Consider the following 21,334-nt stretch of genomic DNA (forward strand, 5'->3'; position numbering starts at 1 on the left):
GCCTGTGGCCCTGAGTGGCCGGACACCTCCAAAAATCCAAACGATCGAAGATGTGTCGCAGACCCAAGCTGCCCCCAGCTCAAACCTGTGCTGCCCTGACAGTCCCAAGGGAACCCTACAAACTGACATCAGGAACCTGGGCTGGCCACTTTTCTTTCCGTGGGAAAAAGGACCGGTCTTTGTCTCCAGGGGCCTGTGGCCCTGAAGTGGCTGGACACCTCCAAAAATCCAAACAATTGAAGATGTGTCGCAGACCCAAGCTGCCCCCAGCTCAAACCTGTGCTGCCCTGACAGTCCCAAGGGAACTCTACAAACTGACATCAGGAACCTGGGCTGGCCACTTTTCTTTCCCAAATACAATAGCTGATCTTTGCCTCCAGGGGCCTGTGGCCGTGAGTGGCCGGACACCTCCAAAAATCCAAATGATCGAAGATGTGTCGCAGACCCAAGCTGCCCCCAGCTCAAACCTCTGCTGCCCTGACAGTCCCAAGGGAACTCTACAAACTGACATCAGGAAGCTTGGCTGGCCACTTTTCTTTCCCAAATAAAATAGCTGATCTTTGCCTCCAGGGGCCTGTGGCCCTGAGTGGCCGGACACCTCCAAAAATCCAAACGATCGAAGATGTGTCGCAGACCCAAGCTGCCCCCAGCTCAAACCTGTGCTGCCCTGACAGTCCCAAGGGAACCCTACAAACTGACATCAGGAACCTGGGCTGGCCACTTTTCTTTCCGTGGGAAAAAGGACCGGTCTTTGTCTCCAGGGGCCTGTGGCCCTGAAGTGGCCGGACACCTCCAAAAATCCAAACAATTGAAGATGTGTCGCAGACCCAAGCTGCCCCCAGCTCAAACCTGTGCTGCCCTGACAGTCCCAAGGGAACTCTACAAACTGACATCAGGAACCTGGGCTGGCCACTTTTCTTTCCCAAATACAATAGCTGATCTTTGCCTCCAGGGGCCTGTGGCCCTGAGTGGCCGGACACCTCCAAAAATCCAAACGATCGAAGATGTGTCGCAGACCCAAGCTGCCCCAAGCTCAAACCTGTGCTGCCCTGACAGTCCCAAGGGAACTCTACAAACTGACATCAGGAACCTGGGCTGGCCACTTTTCTTTCCCAAATAAAATAGCTGATCTTTGCCTCCAGGGGCCTGTGGCCCTGAGTGGCCGGACACCTCCAAAAATCCAAACGATCGAAGATGTGTCGCAGACCCAAGCTGCCCCCAGCTCAAACCTGTGCTGCCCTGACAGTCCCAAGGGAACCCTACAAACTGACATCAGGAATTTGGGATGGCCACTTTTCTTTCCCAAGGAAAAAGGACCGGCCTTTGTCTCCAGGAGCCTGTGGCCCTGCGTGGCTGGACACCTCCAAAAATCCAAACGATCGAAGATGTGTCGCAGACCCAAGCTGCCCCCAGCTCAAACCTGTGCTGCCCTGACAGTCCCAAGGGAACCCTACAAACTGACATCAGGAACCTGGGCTGGCCACTTTTCTTTCCCAAGTAAACGGGACGGGCCTTTGTCTCCAGGAGCCTGTGGCCCTGAGTGTCCGGACACCTCCAAAAAACCAAACGATAGAAGATGTGTCGCAGACCCAAGCTGCCCCCACCTCAAACCTGTGCTGCCCTGACAGTCCCAAGGGAACCCTACAAACTGACATCAGGAACCTGGGCTGGCCACTTTTCTTTCCCAGGGAAAAGGACCGGTCTTTGTCTCCAGGGGCCTGTGGCCCTGAAGTGGCCGGACACCTCCAAAAATCCAAACGATCGAAGATGTGTCGCAGACCCAAGCTGCCCCCAGCTCAAACCTCTGCTGCCCTGACAGTCCCAAGGGAACTCTACAAACTGACATCAGGAAGCTGGGCTGGCCACTTTTCTTTCCCAAATAAAAAAGCTGATCTTTGCCTCCAAGGGCCTGTGGCCCTGAGTGGCCGGACACCTCCAAAAATCCAAACGATCGAAGATGTGTCGCAGACACAATCTGCCCCCACCTCAAACCTGTGCTGCCCTGACAGTCCCAAGGGAACCCTACAAACTGACATCAGGAACCTGGGCTGGCCACTTTGCTTTCCGTGGGAAAAAGGACCGGTCTTTGTCTCCTGGGGCCTGTGGCCCTGAAGTGGCCGGACACCTCCAAAAATCCAAACGATTGAAGATGTGTCGCAGACCCAAGCTGCCCCCAGCTCAAACCTCTGCTGCCCTAACAGTCCCAAGGGAACTCTACAAACTGACATCAGGAACCTGGGCTGGCCACTTTTCTTTCCCAAATACAATAGCTGATCTTTGCCTCCAGGGGCCTGTGGCCCTGAGTGGCCGGACACCTCCAAAAATCCAAACGATCGAAGATGTGTCGCAGACCCAAGCTGCCCCCACCTCAAACCTGTGCTGCCCTGACAGTCCCAAGGGAACCCTACAAACTGACATCAGGAACCTGGGCTGGCCACTTTTCTTTCCCAAGGAAAAAGGACCGGTCTTTGTCTCCAGGGGCCTGTGGCCCTGAAGCGGCCGGACACCTCCAAAAATCCAAACGATCGAAGATGTGTCGCAGACCCAAGCTGCCCCCATCTCAAACCTGTACTGCCCTGACAGTCCCAAGGGAACCCTACAAACTGACATCAGGAACCTGGGCTGGCCACTTTTCTTTCCCAAGGAAAAGAGCTGATCTTTGCCTCCAGGGGCCTGTGGCCCTGAGTGGCCGGACACCTCCAAAAATCCAGACGATCGAAGATGTGTCACAGACCCAAGCTGCCCCCAGCTCAAACCTGTGCTGCCCTGACAGTCCCAAGGGAACCCTACAAACTGACATCAGGAACCTGGGCTGGCCACTTTTCTTTCCCAAGGAAAAGAGCTGATCTTTGCCTCCAGGGGCCTGTGGCCCTGAGTGGCCGGACACCTCCAAAAATCCAGACGATCGAAGATGTGTCACAGACCCAAGCTGCCCCCAGCTCAAACCTGTGCTGCCCTGACAGTCCCAAGGGAACCCTACAAACTGACATCAGGAACCTGGGCTGGCCACTTTTCTTTCCCAAGGAAAAAGGACCAGTCTTTGTCTCCAGGGGCCTGTGGCCCTGAAGTGGCCGGACACCTCCAAAAATCCAAACGATCGAAGATGTGTCGCAGACCCAAGCTGCCCCCAGCTCAAACCTGTGCTGCCCTGACAGTCCCAAGGGAACTCTACAAACTGACATCAGGAACCTGGGCTGGCCACTTTTCTTTCCCAAATAAAATAGCTGATCTTTGCCTCCAGGGGCCTGTGGCCCTGAGTGGCCAGACACCTCCAAAAATCCAAACGATCGAAGATGTGTCGCAGACCCAAGCTGCCCCCAGCTCAAACCTGTGCTGCCCTGACAGTCCCAAGGGAACCCTACAAACTGACATCAGGAATTTGGGATGGCCACTTTTCTTTCCCAAGGAAAAAGGACCGGCCTTTGTCTCCAGGAGCCTGTGGCCCTGAGTGGCCGGACACCTCCAAAAATCCAAACGATCGAAGATGTGTCGCAGACCCAAGCTGCCCCCAGCTCAAACCTCTGCTGCCCTGACAGTCCCAAGGGAACCCTACAAACTGACATCAGGAACCTGGGCTGGCCACTTTTCTTTCCCAGGGAAAAGGACCAGTCTTTGTCTCCAGGGGCCTGTGGCCCTGAAGTGGCCGGACACCTCCAAAAATCCAAACGATCGAAGATGTGTCGCAGACCCAAGCTGCCCCCACCTCAAACCTGTGCTGCCCTGACAGTCCCAAGGGAACTCTACAAACTGACATCAGGAACCTGGGCTGGCCACTTTTCTTTCCCAAATAAAATAGCTGATCTTTGCCTCCAGGGGCCTGTGGCCCTGAGTGGCCGGGCACCTCCAAAAATCCAAACGATCGAGGATGTGTCGCAGAGCCAAGCTGCCCCCATCTCAAACATGTGCTGCCCTGACAGTCCCAAGGGAACCCTACAAACTGACAGCAGGAACCTGGGCTGGCCACTTTTCTTTCCCAAGGAAAAAGGACCGGTCTTTGTCTCCAGGGGCCTGTGGCCCTGAAGTGGCCGGACACCTCCAAAAATCCAAACGATCGAAGATGTGTCGCAGACCCAAGCTGCCCCCAGCTCAAACCTGTGCTGCCCTGACAGTCCCAAGGGAACCCTACAAACTGACATCAGGAACCTGGGCTGGCCACTTTTCTTTCCCAAATAAAATATCTGATCTTTGCCTCCAGGGGCCTGTGGCCCTGAGTGGCCGGGCACCTCCAAAAATCCAAACGATCGAGGATGTTTCGCAGAGCCAAGCTGCCCCCAGCTCAAACCTGTGCTGCCCTGACAGTCCCAAGGGAACCCTACAAACTGACATCAGGAACCTGGGCTGGCCACTTTTCTTTCCCAAGGAAAAAGGACCGGTCTTTGTCTCCAGGGGCCTGTGGCCCTGAAGTGGCCGGACACCTCCAAAAATCCAAACGATCGAAGATGTGTCGCAGACCCAAGCTGTCCCCAGCTCAAACCTGTGCTGCCCTGACAGTCCCAAGGGAACCCTACAAACTGACATCAGGAACCTGGGCTGGCCACTTCTCTTTCCCAAGTAAACGGGACCGGCCTTTGTCTCCAGGAGCCTGTGGCCCTGAGTGTCCGGACACCTCCAAAAATCCAAACGATCGAAGATGTGTCGCAGACCCAAGCTGCCCCCAGCTCAAACCTCTGCTGCCCTGACAGTCCCAAGGGAACCCTACAAACTGACATCAGGAATTTGGGATGGCCACTTTTCTTTCCCAAGGAAAAAGGACCGGCCTTTGTCTCCAGGAGCCTGTGGCCCTGAGTGGCCGGACACCTCCAAAAATCCAAACGATCGAAGATGTGTCGCAGACCCAAGCTGCCCCCAGCTCAAACCTGTGCTGCCCTGACAGTCCCAAGGGAACTCTACAAACTGACATCAGGAACCTGGGCTGGCCACTTTTCTTTCCCAAATACAATAGCTGATCTTTGCCTCCAGGGGCCTGTGGCCCTGAGTGGCCGGACACCTCCAAAAATCCAAACGATCGAAGATGTGTCGCAGACACAAGCTGCCCCCAGCTCAAACCTGTGCTGCCCTGACAGTCCCAAGGGAACCCTACAAACTGACAACAGGAACCTGGGCTGGCCACTTTTCTTTCCCAGGGAAAAGGACCAGTCTTTGTCTCCAGGGGCCTGCGGCCCTGAAGTGGCCGGACACCTCCAAAAATCCAAACGATCGAAGATGTGTCGCAGACCCAAGCTGCCCCCAGCTCAAACCTGTGCTGCCCTGACAGTCCCAAGGGAACCCTACAAACTGACATCAGGAACGTGGGCTGGCCACTTTTCTTTCCCAAGGAAAAGAGCTGATCTTTGCCTCCAGGGGCCTGTGGCCCTGAGTGGCCGGACACCTCCAAAAATCCAAACGATCGAAGATGTGTCGCAGACCCAAGCTGCCCCCAGCTCAAACCTGTGCTGCCCTGACAGTCCCAAGGGAACCCTACAAACTGACATCAGGAACCTGGGCTGGCCACTTTTCTTTCCCAAATACAATAGCTGATCTTTGCCTCCAGGGGCCTGTGGCCCTGAGTGGCCGGACACCTCCAAAAATCCAAACGATCGAAGATGTGTCGCAGACCCAAGCTGCCCCCAGCTCAAACCTGTGCTGCCCTGACAGTCCCAAGGGAACCCTACAAACTGACATCAGGAACCTGGGCTGGCCACTTTTCTTTCCCAAGGAAAAAGGACCGGTCTTTGTCTCCAGGGGCCTGTGGCCCTGAAGTGGCCGGACACCTCCAAAAATCCAAACGATCGAAGATGTGTCGCAGACCCAAGCTGCCCCCAGCTCAAACCTGTGCTGCCCTGACAGTCCCAAGGGAACTCTACAAACTGACATCAGGAACCTGGGCTGGCCACTTTTCTTTCCCAAATAAAATAGCTGATCTTTGCCTCCAGGGGCCTGTGGCCCTGAGTGGCCGGGCACCTCCAAAAATCCAAACGATCGAAGATGTGTCGCAGACCCAAGCTGCCCCCAGCTCAAACCTCTGCTGCCCTGACAGTCCCAAGGGAACCCTACAAACTGACATCAGGAACCTGGGCTGGCCACTTTTCTTTCCCAAATACAATAGCTGATCTTTGCCTCCAGGGGCCTGTGGCCCTGAAGTGGCCGGACACCTCCAAAAATCCAAACGATCGAAGATGTGTCGCAGACCCAAGCTGCCCCCAGCTCAAACCTGTGCTGCCCTGACAGTCCCAAGGGAACCCTACAAACTGACATCAGGAACCTGGGCTGGCCACTTTTCTTTCCCAAGGAAAATAGCTGATCTTTGCCTCCAGGGGCCTGTGGCCCTGAGTGTCCGGACACCTCCAAAAACCCAAACGACCAAAGATGTGTCACAGACCCAAGCTGCCCCCAGCTCAAACCTGTGCTGCCCTGACAGTCCCAAGGGAACCCTACAAACTGACATCAGGAACCTGGGCTGGCCACTTTTCTTTCCCAAGGAAAAAGGACCGGACTTTGTCTCCAGGGGCCTGTGGCCCTGAAGTGGCCGGACACCTCCAAAAATCCAAACGATCGAAGATGTGTCGCAGACCCAAGCTGCCCCCACCTCAAACCTGTGCTGCCCTGACAGTCCCAAGGGAACTCTACAAACTGACATCAGGAACCTGGGCTGGCCACTTTTCTTTCCCAAATACAATAGCTGATCTTTGCCTCCAGGGGCCTGTGGCCCTGAGTGGCCGGACACCTCCAAAAATCCAAACGATCGAGGATGTGTCGCAGACCCAAGCTGCCCCCAGCTCAAACCTGTGCTGCCCTGACAGTCCCAAGGGAACCCTACAAACTGACATCAGGAATTTGGGATGGCCACTTTTCTTTCCCAAGGAAAAAGGACCGGCCATTGTTTCCAGGAGCCTGTGGCCCTGAGTGGCCGGACACCTCCAAAAATCCAAACGATCGAAGATGTGTCGCAGACACAAGCTGCCCCCACCTCAAACCTGTGCTGCCCTGACAGTCCCAAGGGAACCCTACAAACTGACATCAGGAACCTGGGCTGGCCACTTTTCTTTCCCAGGGAAAAGGACCAGTCTTTGTCTCCAGGGGCCTGTGGCCCTGAAGTGGCCGGACACCTCCAAAAATCCAAACGTTCGAAGATGTGTCGCAGACCCAAGCTGCCCCCAACTCAAACCTGTGCTGCCCTGACAGTCCCAAGGGAACCCTACAAACTGACATCAGGAACCTGGGCTGGCCACTTTTCTTTCCCAAGGAAAAGAGCTGATCTTTGCCTCCAGGGGCCTGTGGCCCTGAGTGGCCGGACACCTCCAAAAATCCAAACGATCGAAGATGTGTCGCAGACCCAAGCTGCCCCCACCTCAAACCTGTGCTGCCCTGACAGTCCCAAGGGAACCCTACAAACTGACATCAGGAACCTGGGCTGGCCACTTTTCTTTCCGTGGGAAAAAGGATCGGTCTTTGTCTCCAGGGTCCTGTGGCCCTGAAGTGGCCGGACACCTCCAAAAATCCAAACGATCGAAGATGTGTCGCAGACCCAAGCTGCCCCCAGCTCAAACCTGTGCTGCCCTGACAGTCCCAAGGGAACTCTACAAACTGACATCAGGAACCTGGGCTGGCCACTTTTCTTTCCCAAATAAAATAGCTGATCTTTGCCTCCAGGGGCCTGTGGCCCTGAGTGGCCGGACACCTCCAAAAATCCAAACGATCGAAGATGTGTCGCAGACCCAAGCTGCCCCCAGCTCAAACCTGTGCTGCCCTGACAGTCCCAAGGGAACCCTACAAACTGACATCAGGAACCTGGGCTGGCCACTTTTCTTTCCCAAATAAAATAGCTGATCTTTGCCTCCAGGGGCCTGTGGCCCTGAGTGGCCGGGCACCTCCAAAAATCCAAACGATCGAGGATGTTTCGCAGAGCCAAGCTGCCCCCAGCTCAAACCTGTGCTGCCCTGACAGTCCCAAGGGAACCCTACAAACTGACATCAGGAACCTGGGCTGGCCACTTTTCTTTCCCAAGGAAAAAGGACCGGTCTTTGTCTCCAGGGGCCTGTGGCCCTGAAGTGGCCGGACACCTCCAAAAATCCAAACGATCGAAGATGTGTCGCAGACCCAAGCTGTCCCCAGCTCAAACCTGTGCTGCCCTGACAGTCCCAAGGGAACCCTACAAACTGACATCAGGAACCTGGGCTGGCCACTTCTCTTTCCCAAGTAAACGGGACCGGCCTTTGTCTCCAGGAGCCTGTGGCCCTGAGTGTCCGGACACCTCCAAAAATCCAAACGATCGAAGATGTGTCGCAGACCCAAGCTGCCCCCAGCTCAAACCTCTGCTGCCCTGACAGTCCCAAGGGAACCCTACAAACTGACATCAGGAATTTGGGATGGCCACTTTTCTTTCCCAAGGAAAAAGGACCGGCCTTTGTCACCAGGAGCCTGTGGCCCTGAGTGGCCGGACACCTCCAAAAATCCAAACGATCGAAGATGTGTCGCAGACCCAAGCTGCCCCCAGCTCAAACCTGTGCTGCCCTGACAGTCCCAAGGGAACCCTACAAACTGACATCAGGAACCTGGGCTGGCCACTTTTCTTTCCCAAATACAATAGGTGATCTTTGCCTCCAGGGGCCTGTGGCCCTGAGTGGCCGGACACCTCCAAAAATCCAAACGATCGAAGATGTGTCGCAGACACAAGCTGCCCCCAGCTCAAACCTGTGCTGCCCTGACAGTCCCAAGGGAACCCTACAAACTGACATCAGGAACCTGGGCTGGCCACTTTTCTTTCCCAGGGAAAAGGACCAGTCTTTGTCTCCAGGGGCCTGCGGCCCTGAAGTGGCCGGACACCTCCAAAAATCCAAACGATCGAAGATGTGTCGCAGACCCAAGCTGCCCCCAGCTCAAACCTGTGCTGCCCTGACAGTCCCAAGGGAACCCTACAAACTGACATCAGGAACGTGGGCTGGCCACTTTTCTTTCCCAAGGAAAAGAGCTGATCTTTGCCTCCAGGGGCCTGTGGCCCTGAGTGGCCGGATACCTCCAAAAATCCAAACGATCGAAGATGTGTCGCAGACCCAAGCTGCCCCCAGCTCAAACCTGTGCTGCCCTGACAGTCCCAAGGGAACCCTACAAACTGACATCAGGAACCTGGGCTGGCCACTTTTCTTTCCCAAGGAAAAAGGACCGGTCTTTGTCTCCAGGGGCCTGTGGCCCTGAAGTGGCCGGACACCTCCAAAAATCCAAACGATCGAAGATGTGTCGCAGACCCAAGCTGCCCCCAGCTCAAACCTGTGCTGCCCTGACAGTCCCAAGGGAACTCTACAAACTGACATCAGGAACCTGGGCTGGCCACTTTTCTTTCCCAAATAAAATAGCTGATCTTTGCCTCCAGGGGCCTGTGGCCCTGAGTGGCCGGGCACCTCCAAAAATCCAAACGATCGAAGATGTGTCGCAGACCCAAGCTGCCCCCAGCTCAAACCTCTGCTGCCCTGACAGTCCCAAGGGAACCCTACAAACTGACATCAGGAACCTGGGCTGGCCACTTTTCTTTCCCAAATACAATAGCTGATCTTTGCCTCCAGGGGCCTGTGGCCCTGAGTGGCCGGACACCTCCAAAAATCCAAACGATCGAAGATGTGTCGCAGACCCAAGCTGCCCCCAGCTCAAACCTGTGCTGCCCTGACAGTCCCAAGGGAACCCTACAAACTGACATCAGGAACCTGGGCTGGCCACTTTTCTTTTCCAAGGAAAAAGGACCGGTCTTTGTCTCCAGGGGCCTGTGGCCCTGAAGTGGCCGGACACCTCCAAAAATCCAAACGATCGAAGATGTGTCGCAGACCCAAGCTGCCCCCAGCTCAAACCTGTGCTGCCCTGACAGTCCCAAGGGAACCCTACAAACTGACATCAGGAACCTGGGCTGGCCACTTTTCTTTCCCAAGGAAAATAGCTGATCTTTGCCTCCAGGGGCCTGTGGCCCTGAGTGTCCGGACACCTCCAAAAACCCAAACGACCAAAGATGTGTCACAGACCCAAGCTGCCCCCAGCTCAAACCTGTGCTGCCCTGACAGTCCCAAGGGAACCCTACAAACTGACATCAGGAACCTGGGCTGGCCACTTTTCTTTCCCAAGGAAAAAGGACCGGACTTTGTCTCCAGGGGCCTGTGGCCCTGAAGTGGCCGGACACCTCCAAAAATCCAAACGATCGAAGATGTGTCGCAGACCCAAGCTGCCCCCACCTCAAACCTGTGCTGCCCTGACAGTCCCAAGGGAACTCTACAAACTGACATCAGGAACCTGGGCTGGCCACTTTTCTTTCCCAAATACAATAGCTGATCTTTGCCTCCAGGGGCCTGTGGCCCTGAGTGGCCGGGCACCTCCAAAAATCCAAACGATCGAGGATGTGTCGCAGAGCCAAGCTGCCCCCAGCTCAAACCTGTGCTGCCCTGACAGTCCCAAGGGAACCCTACAAACTGACATCAGGAACCTGGGCTGGCCACTTTTCTTTCCCAAGGAAAAAGGACCGGCCTTTGTCTCCAGGAGCCTGTGGCCCTGAGTGGCCGGACACCTCCAAAAATCCAAACGATCGAAGATGTGTCGCAGACCCAAGCTGCCCCCAGCTCAAACCTGTGCTGCCCTGACAGTCCCAAGGGAACCCTACAAACTGACATCAGGAACCTGGGCTGGCCACTTTTCTTTCCCAAGGAAAAAGGACCGGTCTTTGTCTCCAGGGGCCTGTGGCCCTGAAGTGGCCGGACACCTCCAAAAATCCAAACGATCGGAGATGTGTCGCAGACCCAAGCTGCCCCCAGCTCAAACCTGTGCTGCCCTGACAGTCCCAAGGGAACCCTACAAACTGACATCAGGAACCTGGGCTGGCCACTTTTCTTTCCCAAATAAAATAGCTGATCTTTGCCTCCAGGGGCCTGTGGCCCTGAGTGGCCGGGCACCTCCAAAAATCCAAACGATCGAGGATGTGTCGCAGAGCCAAGCTGCCCCCACCTCAAACCTGTGCTGCCCTGACAGTCCCAAGGGAACCCTACAAACTGACATCAGGAATTTGGGATGGCCACTTTTCTTTCCCAAGGAAAAAGGACCGGCCATTGTTTCCAGGAGCCTGTGGCCCTGAGTGGCCGGACACCTCCAAAAATCCAAACGATCGAAGATGTGTCGCAGACACAAGCTGCCCCCACCTCAAACCTGTGCTGCCCTGACAGTCCCAAGGGAACCCTACAAACTGACATCAGGAACCTGGGCTGGCCACTTTTCTTTCCCAGGGAAAAGGACCAGTCTTTGTCTCCAGGGGCCTGTGGCCCTGAAGTGGCCGGACACCTCCAAAAATCCAAACGATCGAAGATGTGTCGCAGACCCAAGCTGCCCCCAACTCAAACCTGTGCTGCCCTGACAGTCCCAAGGGAACCCTACAAACTGACATCAGGAACCTGGGCTGGCCACTTTTCTTTCCCAAGGAAAAGAGCTGATCTTTGCCTCCAGGGGCCTGTGGCCCTGAGTGGCCGGACACCTCCAAAAATCCAAACGATCGAAGATGTGTCGCAGACCCAAGCTGCCCCCACCTCAAACCTGTGCTGCCCTGACAGTCCCAAGGGAACCCTACAAACTGACATCAGGAACCTGGGCTGGCCACTTTTCTTTCCGTGGGAAAAAGGATCGGTCTTTGTCTCCAGGGTCCTGTGGCCCTGAAGTGGCCGGACACCTCCAAAAATCCAAACGATCGAAGATGTGTCGCAGACCCAAGCTGCCCCCAGCTCAAACCTCTGCTGCCCTGACAGTCCCAAGGGAACTCTACAAACTGACATCAGGAACCTGGGCTGGCCACTTTTCTTTCCCAAATACAATAGCTGATCTTTGCCTCCAGGGGCCTGTGGCCCTGAGTGGCCGGACACCTCCAAAAATCCAAACGATCGAAGATGTGTCGCAGACCCAAGCTGCCCCCAGCTCAAACCTGTGCTGCCCTGACAGTCCCAAGGGAACCCTACAAACTGACATCAGGAACCTGGGCTGGCCACTTTTCTTTCCCAAGGAAAAAGGACCGGTCTTTGTCTCCAGGGGCCTGTGGCCCTGAAGTGGCCGGACACCTCCAAAAATCCAAACGATCGAAGATGTGTCGCAGACCCAAGCTGCCCCCAGCTCAAACCTCTGCTGCCCTGACAGTCCCAAGGGAACTCTACAAACTGACATCAGGAACCTGGGCTGGCCACTTTTCTTTCCCAAATACAATAGCTGATCTTTGCCTCCAGGGGCCTGTGGCCCTGAGTGGCCGGACACCTCCAAAAATCCAAACGATTGAAGATGTGTCGCAGACCCAAGCTGCCCCCAGCTCAAACCTCTGCTGCCCTGACAGTCCCAAGGGAACCCTACAAACTGACATCAGGAACCTGGGCTGGCCACTTTTCTTTCCCAAGGAAAAAGGACCGGTCTTTGTCTCCAGGGGCCTGTGGCCCTGAAGTGGCCGGACACCTCCAAAAATCCAAACGATCGAAGATGTGTCGCAGAGCCAAGCTGCCCCCAGCTCAAACCTGTGCTGCCCTGACAGTCCCAAGGGAACTCTACAAACTGACATCAGGAACCTGGGCTGGCCACTTTTCTTTCCCAAATAAAATAGCTGATCTTTGCCTCCAGGGGCCTGTGGCCCTGAGTGGCCGGACACCTCCAAAAATCCAAACGATCGAGGATGTGTCGCAGACCCAAGCTGCCCCCAGCTCAAACCTGTGCTGCCCTGACAGTCCCAAGGGAACCCTACAAACTGACATCAGGAACCTGGGCTGGCCACTTTTCTTTCCCAAGGAAAAAGGCTGATCTTTGCCTCAAGGGGCCTGTGGCCCTGAGTGTCCTGACACCTCCAAAAATCCAAACGATCGAAGATGTGTCGCAGACCCAAGCTGCCCCCAGCTCAAACCTGTGCTGCCCTGACAGTCCCAAGGGAACTCTACAAACTGACATCAGGAACCTGGGCTGGCCACTTTTCTTTCCCAAATAAAATAGCTGATCTTTGCCTCCAGGGGCCTGTGGCCCTGAGTGGCCGGACACCTCCAAAAATCCAAACGATCGAGGATGTGTCGCAGACCCAAGCTGCCCCCAGCTCAAACCTGTGCTGCCCTGACAGTCCCAAGGGAACCCTACAAACTGACATCAGGAATTTGGGATGGCCACTTTTCTTTCCCAAGGAAAAAGGACCGGCCTTTGTCTCCAGGAGCCTGTGGCCCTGAGTGGCCGGACACCTCCAAAAATCCAAACGATCGAAGATGTGTCGCAGACACAAGCTGCCCCCACCTCAAACCTGTGCTGCCCTGACAGTCCCAAGGGAACCCTACAAACTGACATCAGGAACCTGGGCTGGCCACTTTTCTTTCCCAGGGAAAAGGACCAGTCTTTGTCTCCAGGGGCCTGTGGCCCTGAAGTGGCCGGACACCTCCAAAAATCCAAACGATCGAAGATGTGTCGCAGACCCAAGCTGCCCCCATCTCAAACCTGTGCTGCCCTGACAGTCCCAAGGGAACCCTACAAACTGACATCAGGAACCTGGGCTGGCCACTTTTCTTTCCCAAGGAAAAAGGCTGATCTTTGCCTCAAGGGGCCTGTGGCCCTGAGTGTCCTGACACCTCCAAAAATCCAAACGATCGAAGATGTGTCGCAGACCCAAGCTGCCCCCAGCTCAAACCTGTGCTGCCCTGACAGTCCCAAGGGAACTCTACAAACTGACATCAGGAACCTGGGCTGGCCACTTTTCTTTCCCAAATAAAATAGCTGATCTTTGCCTCCAGGGGCCTGTGGCCCTGAAGTGGCCGGACACCTCCAAAAATCCAAACGATCGAAGATGTGTCGCAGACCCAAGCTGCCCCCAGCTCAAACCTGTGCTGCCCTGACAGTCCCAAGGGAACCCTACAAACTGACATCAGGAATTTGGGATGGCCACTTTTCTTTCCCAAGGAAAAAGGACCGGCCTTTGTCTCCAGGAGCCTGTGGCCCTGAGTGGCCGGACACCTCCAAAAATCCAAACGATCGAAGATGTGTCGCAGACACAAGCTGCCCCCACCTCAAACCTGTGCTGCCCTGACAGTCCCAAGGGAACCCTACAAACTGACATCAGGAACCTGGGCTGGCCACTTTTCTTTCCCAGGGAAAAGGACCAGTCTTTGTCTCCAGGGGCCTGTCGCCCTGAAGTGGCCGGACACCTCCAAAAATCCAAACGATCGAAGATGTGTCGCAGACCCAAGCTGCCCCCACCTCAAACCTGTGCTGCCCTGACAGTCCCAAGGGAACCCTACAAACTGACATCAGGAACCTGGGCTGGCCACTTTTCTTTCCCAAATAAAATAGCTGATCTTTGCCTCCAGGGGCCTGTGGCCCTGAGTGGCCGGACACCTCCAAAAATCCAAACGATCGAAGATGTGTCGCAGACCCAAGCTGCCCCCACCTCAAACCTGTGCTGCCCTGACAGTCCCAAGGGAACCCTACAAACTGACATCAGGAACCTGGGCTGGCCACTTTTCTTTCCCAAGGAAAAAGGACCGGTCTTTGTCTCCAGGGGCCTGTGGCCCTGAAGTGTCCTGACACCTCCAAAAATCCAAACGATCGAAGATGTGTCGCAGACCCAAGCTGCCCCCAGCTCAAACCTGTGCTGCCCTGACAGTCCCAAGGGAACTCTACAAACTGACATCAGGAACCTGGGCTGGCCACTTTTCTTTCCCAAATAAAATAGCTGATCTTTGCCTCCAGGGGCCTGTGGCCCTGAGTGGCCGGACACCTCCAAAAATCCAAACGATCGAAGATGTGTCGCAGACCCAAGCTGCCCCCAGCTCAAACCTGTGCTGCCCTGACAGTCCCAAGGGAACCCTACAAACTGACATCAGGAACCTGGGCTGGCCACTTTTCTTTCCCAAGGAAAAAGGACCGGCCTTTGTCTCCAGGAGCCTGTGGCCCTGAAGTGGCCGGACACCTCCAAAAATCCAAACGATCGAAGATGTGTCGCAGACCCAAGCTGCCCCCAGCTCAAACCTGTGCTGCCCTGACAGTCCCAAGGGAACTCTACAAACTGACATCAGGAACCTGGGCTGGCCACTTTTCTTTCCCAAATAAAATAGCTGATCTTTGCCTCCAGGGGCCTGTGGCCCTGAGTGGCCGGGCACCTCCAAAAATCCAAACGATCGAGGATGTGTCGCAGACCCAAGCTGCCCCCAGCTCAAACCTGTGCTGCCCTGACAGTCCCAAGGGAACCCTACAAACTGACATCAGGAACCTGGGCTGGCCACTTTTCTTTCCCAAGGAAAAAGGCTGATCTTTGCCTCAAGGGGCCTGTGGCCCTGAGTGTCCTGACACCTCCAAAAATCCAAACGATCGAAGATGTGTCGCAGACCCAAGCTGACCCCAGCTCAAACCTCTGCTGCCCTGACAGTCCCAAGGGAACTCTACAAACTGACATCAGGAACCTGGGCTGGCCACTTTTCTTTCCCAAATAAAATAGCTGATCTTTGCCTCCAGGGGCCTGTGGCCCTGAGTGGCCGGACACCTCCAAAAATCCAAACGATCGAAGATGTGTCGCAGACCCAAGCTGCCCCCAGCTCAAACCTGTGCTGCCCTGACAGTCCCAAGGGAACCCTACAAACTGACATCAGGAACCTGGGCTGGCCACTTTTCTTTCCCAAGGAAAAAGGACCGGTCTTTGTCTCCAGGGGCCTGTGGCCCTGAAGTGGCCGGACACCTCCAAAAATCCAAACGATCGAAGATGTGTCGCAGACCCAAGCTGCCCCCAGCTCAAACCTGTGCTGCCCTGACAGTCCCAAGGGAACTCTACAAACTGACATCAGGAACCTGGGCTGGCCACTTTTCTTTCCCAAATACAATAGCTGATCTTTGCCTCCAGGGGCCTGTGGCCCTGAGTGGCCGGACACCTCCAAAAATCCAAACAATCGAAGATGTGTCGCAGACCCAAGCTGCCCCCAGCTCAAACCTCTGCTGCCCTGACAGTCCCAAGGGAACCCTACAAACTGACATCAGGAACCTGGGCTGGCCACTTTTCTTTCCCAGGGAAAAGGACCAGTCTTTGTCTCCAGGGGCCTGTGGCCCTGAGTGGCCGGACACCTCCAAAAATCCAAACGATCGAAGATGTGTCGCAGACCCAAGCTGCCCCCAGCTCAAACCTGTGCTGCCCTGACAGTCCCAAGGGAACCCTACAAACTGACATCAGGAACCTGGGCTGGCCACTTTTCTTTCCCAAATACAATAGCTGATCTTTGCCTCCAGGGGCCTGTGGCCCTGAGTGGCCGGACACCTCCAAAAATCCAAACGATCGAAGATGTGTCGCAGACCCAAGCTGCCCCCAGCTCAAACCTGTGCTGCCCTGACAGTCCCAAGGGAACCCTACAAACTGACATCAGGAACCTGGGCTGGCCACTTTTCTTTCCCAAATAAAATAGCTGATCTTTGCCTCCAGGGGCCTGTGGCCCTGAGTGGCCGGGCACCTCCAAAAATCCAAACGATCGAGGATGTTTCGCAGAGCCAAGCTGCCCCCAGCTCAAACCTGTGCTGCCCTGACAGTCCCAAGGGAACCCTACAAACTGACATCAGGAACCTGGGCTGGCCACTTTTCTTTCCCAAGGAAAAAGGACCGGTCTTTGTCTCCAGGGGCCTGTGGCCCTGAAGTGGCCGGACACCTCCAAAAATCCAAACGATCGAAGATGTGTCGCAGACCCAAGCTGTCCCCAGCTCAAACCTGTGCTGCCCTGACAGTCCCAAGGGAACCCTACAAACTGACATCAGGAACGTGGGCTGGCCACTTCTCTTTCCCAAGTAAACGGGACCGGCCTTTGTCTCCAGGAGCCTGTGGCCCTGAGTGTCCGGACACCTCCAAAAATCCAAACGATCGAAGATGTGTCGCAGACCCAAGCTGCCCCCAGCTCAAACCTCTGCTGCCCTGACAGTCCCAAGGGAACCCTACAAACTGACATCAGGAATTTGGGATGGCCACTTTTCTTTCCCAAGGAAAAAGGACCGGCCTTTGTCTCCAGGAGCCTGTGGCCCTGAGTGGCCGGACACCTCCAAAAATCCAAACGATCGAAGATGTGTCGCAGACCCAAGCTGCCCCCAGCTCAAACCTGTGCTGCCCTGACAGTCCCAAGGGAACTCTACAAACTGACATCAGGAACCTGGGCTGGCCACTTTTCTTTCCCAAATACAATAGCTGATCTTTGCCTCCAGGGGCCTGTGGCCCTGAGTGGCCGGACACCTCCAAAAATCCAAACGATCGAAGATGTGTCGCAGACACAAGCTGCCCCCAGCTCAAACCTCTGCTGCCCTGACAGTCCCAAGGGAACCCTACAAACTGACATCAGGAACCTGGGCTGGCCACTTTTCTTTCCCAGGGAAAAGGACCAGTCTTTGTCTCCAGGGGCCTGCGGCCCTGAAGTGGCCGGACACCTCCAAAAATCCAAACGATCGAAGATGTGTCGCAGACCCAAGCTGCCCCCAGCTCAAACCTGTGCTGCCCTGACAGTCCCAAGGGAACCCTACAAACTGACATCAGGAACCTGGGCTGGCCACTTTTCTTTCCCAAGGAAAAGAGCTGATCTTTGCCTCCAGGGGCCTGTGGCCCTGAGTGGCCGGACACCTCCAAAAATCCAAACGATCGAAGATGTGTCGCAGACCCAAGCTGCCCCCAGCTCAAACCTGTGCTGCCCTGACAGTCCCAAGGGAACCCTACAAACTGACATCAGGAACCTGGGCTGGCCACTTTTCTTTCCCAAATACAATAGCTGATCTTTGCCTCCAGGGGCCTGTGGCCCTGAGTGGCCGGACACCTCCAAAAATCCAAACGATCGAAGATGTGTCGCAGACCCAAGCTGCCCCCAGCTCAAACCTGTGCTGCCCTGACAGTCCCAAGGGAACCCTACAAACTGACATCAGGAACCTGGGCTGGCCACTTTTCTTTCCCAAGGAAAAAGGACCGGTCTTTGTCTCCAGGGGCCTGTGGCCCTGAAGTGGCCGGACACCTCCAAAAATCCAAACGATCGAAGATGTGTCGCAGACCCAAGCTGCCCCCAGCTCAAACCTGTGCTGCCCTGACAGTCCCAAGGGAACTCTACAAACTGACATCAGGAACCTGGGCTGGCCACTTTTCTTTCCCAAATAAAATAGCTGATCTTTGCCTCCAGGGGCCTGTGGCCCTGAGTGGCCGGGCACCTCCAAAAATCCAAACGATCGAAGATGTGTCGCAGACCCAAGCTGCCCCCAGCTCAAACCTGTGCTGCCCTGACAGTCCCAAGGGAACCCTACAAACTGACATCAGGAACCTGGGCTGGCCACTTTTCTTTCCCAAATACAATAGCTGATCTTTGCCTCCAGGGGCCTGTGGCCCTGAGTGGCCGGACACCTCCAAAAATCCAAACGATCGAAGATGTGTCGCAGACCCAAGCTGCCCCCAGCTCAAACCTGTGCTGCCCTGACAGTCCCAAGGGAACCCTACAAACTGACATCAGGAACCTGGGCTGGCCACTTTTCTTTTCCAAGGAAAAAGGACCGGTCTTTGTCTCCAGGGGCCTGTGGCCCTGAAGTGGCCGGACACCTCCAAAAATCCAAACGATCGAAGATGTGTCGCAGACCCAAGCTGCCCCCAGCTCAAACCTGTGCTGCCCTGACAGTCCCAAGGGAACCCTACAAACTGACATCAGGAACCTGGGCTGGCCACTTTTCTTTCCCAAGGAAAATAGCTGATCTTTGCCTCCAGGGGCCTGTGGCCCTGAGTGTCCGGACACCTCCAAAAACCCAAACGACCAAAGATGTGTCACAGACCCAAGCTGCCCCCAGCTCAAACCTGTGCTGCCCTGACAGTCCCAAGGGAACCCTACAAACTGACATCAGGAACCTGGGCTGGCCACTTTTCTTTCCCAAGGAAAAAGGACCGGACTTTGTCTCCAGGGGCCTGTGGCCCTGAAGTGGCCGGACACCTCCAAAAATCCAAACGATCGAAGATGTGTCGCAGACCCAAGCTGCCCCCACCTCAAACCTGTGCTGCCCTGACAGTCCCAAGGGAACTCTACAAACTGACATCAGGAACCTGGGCTGGCCACTTTTCTTTCCCAAATACAATAGCTGATCTTTGCCTCCAGGGGCCTGTGGCCCTGAGTGGCCGGACACCTCCAAAAATCCAAACGATCGAGGATGTGTCGCAGACCCAAGCTGCCCCCAGCTCAAACCTGTGCTGCCCTGACAGTCCCAAGGGAACCCTACAAACTGACATCAGGAATTTGGGATGGCCACTTTTCTTTCCCAAGGAAAAAGGACCGGCCTTTGTCTCCAGGAGCCTGTGGCCCTGAGTGGCCGGACACCTCCAAAAATCCAAACGATCGAAGATGTGTCGCAGACCCAAGCTGCCCCCAGCTCAAACCTGTGCTGCCCTGACAGTCCCAAGGGAACCCTACAAACTGACATCAGGAACCTGGGCTGGCCACTTTTCTTTCCCAAGGAAAAAGGACCGGTCTTTGTCTCCAGGGGCCTGTGGCCCTGAAGTGGCCGGACACCTCCAAAAATCCAAACGATCGAAGATGTGTCGCAGACCCAAGCTGCCCCCAGCTCAAACCTGTGCTGCCCTGACAGTCCCAAGGGAACCCTACAAACTGACATCAGGAACCTGGGCTGGCCACTTTTCTTTCCCAAATAAAATAGCTGATCTTTGCCTCCAGGGGCCTGTGGCCCTGAGTGGCCGGGCACCTCCAAAAATCCAAACGATCGAAGATGTGTCGCAGACCCAAGCTGCCCCCACCTCAAACCTGTGCTGCCCTGACAGTCCCAAGGGAACCCTACAAACTGACATCAGGAATTTGGGATGGCCACTTTTCTTTCCCAAGGAAAAAGGACCGGCCATTGTTTCCAGGAGCCTGTGGCCCTGAGTGGCCGGACACCTCCAAAAATCCAAACGATCGAAGATGTGTCGCAGACACAAGCTGCCCCCACCTCAAACCTGTGCTGCCCTGACAGTCCCAAGGGAACCCTACAAACTGACATCAGGAACCTGGGCTGGCCACTTTTCTTTCCCAAGGAAAAGAGCTGATCTTTGCCTCCAGGGGCCTGTGGCCCTGAGTGGCCGGACACCTCCAAAAATCCAAACGATCGAAGATGTGTCGCAGACCCAAGCTGCCCCCACCTCAAACCTGTGCTGCCCTGACAGTCCCAAGGGAACCCTACAAACTGACATCAGGAACCTGGGCTGGCCACTTTTCTTTCCCAAGGAAAAAGGACCGGTCTTTGTCTCCAGGGGCCTGTGGCCCTGAAGTGGCCGGACACCTCCAAAAATCCAAACGATCGAAGATGTGTCGCAGACCCAAGCTGCCCCCAGCTCAAACCTCTGCTGCCCTGACAGTCCCAAGGGAACTCTACAAACTGACATCAGGAACCTGGGCTGGCCACTTTTCTTTCCCAAATACAATAGCTGATCTTTGCCTCCAGGGGCCTGTGGCCCTGAGTGGCCGGACACCTCCAAAAATCCAAACGATTGAAGATGTGTCGCAGACCCAAGCTGCCCCCAGCTCAAACCTCTGCTGCCCTGACAGTCCCAAGGGAACCCTACAAACTGACATCAGGAACCTGGGCTGGCCACTTTTCTTTCCCAAGGAAAAAGGACCGGTCTTTGTCTCCAGGGGCCTGTGGCCCTGAAGTGGCCGGACACCTCCAAAAATCCAAACGATCGAAGATGTGTCGCAGAGCCAAGCTGCCCCCAGCTCAAACCTGTGCTGCCCTGACAGTCCCAAGGGAACCCTACAAACTGACATCAGGAACCTGGGCTGGCCACTTTTCTTTCCCAGGGAAAAGGACCAGCCTGTGTCTCCAGGGGCCTGTGGCCCTGAAGTGGCCGGACACCTCCAAAAATCAAAACGATCGAAGATGTGTTGCAGTCGCAAGCTGCCCCCACCTCAAACCTGTGCTGCCCTGACAGTCCCAAGGGAACCCTACAAACTGACATCAGGAACCTGGGCTGGCCACTTTTCTTTCCCAAAGAAAGTAACTGATCTTTTTCTCCAGGGGCCTGTGGCCCTGAGTGGCCGGACACCTCCAAAAATCCAAACGATCGAAGATGTGTCGCAGACCCAAGCTGCCCCCACCTCAAACCTGTGCTGCCCTGACAGTCCCAAGGGAACCCTACAAACTGACATCAGGAACCTGGGCTGGCCACTTTTCTTTCCCAGGGAAAAGGACCGGTCTGTGTCTCCAGGGGCCTGTGGCCCTGAAGTGGCCGGACACCTCCAAAAATCAAAACGATCGAAGATGTGTTGCAGTCGCAAGCTGCCCCCACCTCAAACCTGTGCTGCCCTGACAGTCCCAAGGGAACCCTACAAACTGACATCAGGAACCTGGGCTGGCCACTTTTCTTTCC

The sequence above is a fragment of the Vidua macroura genome, chromosome 14, assembly GCF_024509145.1.
Source record: "Vidua macroura isolate BioBank_ID:100142 chromosome 14, ASM2450914v1, whole genome shotgun sequence".
Taxonomy (NCBI): Eukaryota; Metazoa; Chordata; class Aves; order Passeriformes; family Viduidae; genus Vidua; species Vidua macroura.